At 41.1% G+C, this 4,620-nt stretch overlaps 1 pseudogene; it reads left to right on the forward strand.

The window, feature by feature from the left end:
* The first annotated feature begins 911 nt into the window (after window positions 1–911).
* On the forward strand, window positions 912–4,125 carry LOC148205013 (uncharacterized; annotated as a pseudogene).
* The last annotated feature ends 495 nt before the right edge of the window (window positions 4,126–4,620 follow it).

The following is a 4,620-nucleotide window of genomic DNA, read 5'->3' on the forward strand; positions in this document are numbered from 1 at the left end:
AACTGGTATAAAAGAGAATTCCAAGGAGGAATGTCTCAGTGATTTGATAAGTAAGAGTGTTGTTATAGTATGAATATGGATAGAGAAATCTACGGCGTTCATCCTGACATTTTGATGATTACCAATTCTCAAGTAGAGATGGGTAAGTCATGTCGTGAGAATAGTAGGAGGCCCTAGCCAAGGAGGGAGTCCTACGGGGAGTAATAACGGGTTAACCTTGCGTGACAGCTGATGGGTTTCCAGTTACTACACCATGAGTGCACGAACGGCCAAAGCTACATATTCATACTAGTCCGAACGGTCGGTTAAAGTGGTCGGTTAATATGTGTTATATGTTTTTCTACTTGTCTTTAATTATTTTATATGTTTTGGTGTGTTTTGAATTGTACGTTAAAATGATTTTGTTATTGCTTTAGCTTACCCTTATTTTTTGTGTTGTTATGTTGTAGTTCGGTGTATTCTTCTGTGCAATGATCATCCGATGGATGTGAGTAGAGGATTGTGAAGTTTCGGTGGAGCAGGCACTGAACGAAGAGGACCCAGCAGTATAGATTAGGACCGATCGATCATTAAGAGATGTGATTTTGGACCGATCGATGGCGTTAATAGTCCCTGGTTATGCGTTCTTTGTAAAGTTTTAATTTTATGGTTAATTTTAGATAACTGTATTGTTAATACTTTATTTTATTAGTAGCTGATTGATCTATTGTATCACATTATGTGATAACTCTATTATATAGTTATACTATATTTTGGGATGTTACATTAATGGTATCAGAGCAGTTCTTTCCTTAGAATCCTGTAGGTTATGAGTATGCTATGCTTGTGTTGAGTACTCAGTATTAGGTCTAGATAAGGTCTTTGTCTCCTTGAGTTAGACTGATGGTTCTTTCTCTTTGTATGATCAGAAGATGGCATCTAGGTCTCCTCCTTCCTCCTCTTCACCTGCGAATTCTAATGCACCAGATCTGATGCGTATGATGGAATCGGTAATACCAGCAATGCAGCAACAAAACGCTTCATTAGTTCAACAGAACTCAGTAGCATTGCAATATTTGGAAACCGCTTGGTTATCAGCGGAAGTGTCCCAGAGGCAGTATGTGGACTTGATGACGAGGGGTAGAGCTACTGCCGGACCGTCTATTTCCTCTGTTATTCATCATCAAGAATGGAGTTTAGAGAGATTTCTTCAGCACCATCAGGCCAAGTTCAGTGGGAAGTGTAGTCCAGATGAGGCTGATCAATGGTTTCGGGATATGGAGAGAATTTTTAACACAAAGAGGTGGCCAGATGAAAACAGATTTCTCTTTTTCTGAGTACTTGTTAACTAGGGAAGCTAGTCACTGGTGGAGTAGTATGAGAATGTTGTTGGAAGGCAGCGATACTCCCATCTCTTGGGAAGTATTCAAACAGAAGTTTTATACCGAATACTTTCCTAACAGTGTTCAGTTTGCCAAGGAAGTAGAGTTTCTGGAGCTGGTTCAGGGAAGCATGTCTATGTCTGAGTATGTTGATCGGTTCAAGCATCTATTGCGGTTGCATACGTTAACAATGAATAAAGAATGGCAGTGCAGGAAATTTGAGAATGGGCTGAGAGGAGATATTAAACTGTTGGTCAGGGGTTTGTGTCCTCAAGAGTTTCCAGCTTTGGTGCAGAGGGCTAAAGTGTTGGAGAAAACTGAGATGGAGGTTGAGAATCAGCACAGACAACAATCAAGAGTTGGAGGACCGAGCGTATCCAGGGGCGGTTCAATTTTAAGGAGGGTTCCCTATTCCCGACCTTCTTCTTCCTCTTCTGGATCTAGGAGTTTTTCTTCACCCTCTATCGGTTTTGGTAGTCCTTCGAGACAATTTGGATCAATAAGTTGTTTTAACTGTGGAGGGCCTCACGTGAAATCGGTCTTTCCATAATTAAGAGAATATAAGAGGTGCAATCGGTGCAGAAGGGAAGGGTATTTTGAGATGGATTGTCGATTGGGTGGAAGCGCAGTGGTTCATAACCGTGCGGCTGGAAGGTTTCAGCCGAGAGGAGGTGCTCGGCCTCAAGCTTCAGGAAGAGTATACGCATTATCATGAACTGAGGCAGCAAATTCAAGTAACCTTATAATCAGTACTGGTTTACTGCATGGTATTTCCTGTTGTGTGTTGTTTGATTCGGGGGCAACACATTCTTTCATCTTGAAGGCATGTGTTGAGAAGTTGGGATTGTTAGTAGATGAACTTCAGTTTGATCTGGTGGTGTCAACCCCAGCTGCTGGTGACGTTAGGACGGCTACTTATTGTGCAAAATGTTCAATAGTTGTTGAGGGTCGCCGGTTCAAAGTGAACCTAATATGTTTACCTCTTCAAGGCTTTGAGGTAATTTTAGGAATGGATTGGTTAGTTGCCAATCGCATTCTTTTATATTGTGGTGAGAAGAAGTTGGTGTTTCCGGAAGAAGATCAGGAAGAATCGTATTCGATCGGTGTGTTAAGGCAAGATATAATGGAAGGCGCTAGTTGTTTCCTAGTACTATCTCACTTGGAAGTGGTTCAGGATGAGAAGATTTTTTATCGATCGGTGCAAGATGAAAAGAGTGCAAACCATTCGGTCGTAAGTGAATTTTTGGATGTTTTTCCTGAAGAGGTGCCTAGATTACCTCCTCCAAGAGAAGTTGAATTCTCTATTGATCTGGTGTCAGGAGTAGGACCAGTATCAGCTCCGTATAGGATGGCTCCAATAGAATTAGCCGAACTTAAGAATCAGATTGAAGATCTACTGGAGAAGCAGTTCATTCGGTCAAGTGCATCACCGTGGGGTGCTCCAGTGTTGCTAGTTAAGAAGAAAGATGGTAGTTCTCGGCTCTGTGTGGATTACCGACAACTGAATAAGTTAACCATCAAGAATACGTATCTGTTGCCTAGGATTGATGACTTGATGGATCAGTTGTACGGGGCTAAAGAGTTTTCCAAGATAGACTTGAGATCCGGATACCATCAGATATTGGTTAAGGAGGGTGATGTGCAGAAGACAACTTTCATGTCTCGGTATGGTCATTATGAATATGTAGTGATGTCGTTCGGTGTCACTAATGCTCTGGCCATATTCATGGATTACATGAACCATATATTCAGACCATTTTTAGATAAATTCGTGGTTGTCTTTATTGATGACATACTTATTTATTCTAAAACTCATGAAGAGCATGAGGATCACCTTAGGACAGTGCTCGGTGTATTGAGGGAGAAGAAGTTGTATGCCAAACTGTCTAAGTGTGAATTTTGGATGAAAGAAGTGCAGTTTTTAGGACATGTAATCTCAGCGGGCGGTATTTCTGTGGACCCTGCAAAAGTGCAGGCGGTGCTTCAATGGGAAAGACCCCGTTCAATCACTGAGATAAGGAGTTTTGTGGGATTGGCGGGCTACTAAAGGCGATTTATCGAAGGATTTTCTAAGATAGTAGCACCGTTAACTCAGTTAACAAGAAAATATCAACCTTTTTCCTGGACTGATCGGTGTGAAGATAGTTTTCACGAGCTTAAGCAAAAGTTGACGAGCGCTCCAGTATTGGTTATTCCTGACACGGGTAAGCCTTTTGAAGTCTTTTGTGATGCCTCTCATCAAGGTTTGGGTTGTGTGCTTATGCAAGAAAGGAAGGTGGTTGTTTATGCTTCTCGGCAGTTGAAGGTTCATGAGAAGAATTACCCTACTCATGATTTGGAATTGGCAGCAATGGTGTTTGCATTAAAGATATGGAGACATTATCTTGATGGTGCTCAGTTCCAAGTGTTCAGTGATCATAAGAGTCTTAAATACCTGTTTGATCATAAAGAACTGAACATGAGGCAGAAAAGGTGGATGGAATTTCTTAAGGATTTTGAATTTGATCTATTGTATCATCCAGGAAAAGCCAATGTGGTGGTTGATGCTTTGAGTAGAAAGGTTGTTCATGTTTCTGCAATGATGGTCCGAGAGTTTAGTTTGGTTGAGGATTTTAGAGACTTAAGGTTGCATTTTGAGTTGGAACTGAACGGTATAAAGTGTTGCAACCTTAGGTTGACAAGTAACTTGTTGGATCGAATCAAGGAGAAGAAATCGAATGATATTGAACTACAGAAGGCTAAGGTGTTGGTCGGTTCAGAGTAGGGAAAAGATTTTAGTTTAGGGACGGACCGTCTCTTAAGGTTTCGAGATAGGGTATGTGTGCCTAATGATGGGGAGCTTAAAAGATTGATTCTTGAAGAAGGACACTAGAGTCGTTTTAACATGCATCCAGGCATGACTAAAATGTATCAAGATCTCAAGAAATCTTTTTGGTGGTCGGGCATTAAGGAGGATGTAGCTCGTTTTGTGTCTTCATGTTTAACATGTCAAAGAGCTAAAGTGGAACATCAAAGACCAAGAGGTTTACTACAGCAGTTAGAAATTCCCGAGTGAAAATGGGATAGCATCGCTATGGATTTTGTGACCCATTTACCCCGAACGGTCAGGAATCATGATGTTATTTGGGTGATAGTCGATCGGTTAAGTAAAAGTGCTCATTTTCTCGATGTTAGTTTGAAGATGTCAATGGCCAAGTTAGCTCAAATCTATATCAAAGAAGTGGTTCGGTTACATGGGGTACCGTCCAGTATAATATCC

The sequence above is a fragment of the Vigna umbellata genome, chromosome 1 (assembly GCF_029865625.1).
Source record: "Vigna umbellata cultivar VRB3 chromosome 1, Vumbellata_1.0, whole genome shotgun sequence".
Lineage (NCBI taxonomy): Eukaryota > Viridiplantae > Streptophyta > Magnoliopsida > Fabales > Fabaceae > Vigna > Vigna umbellata.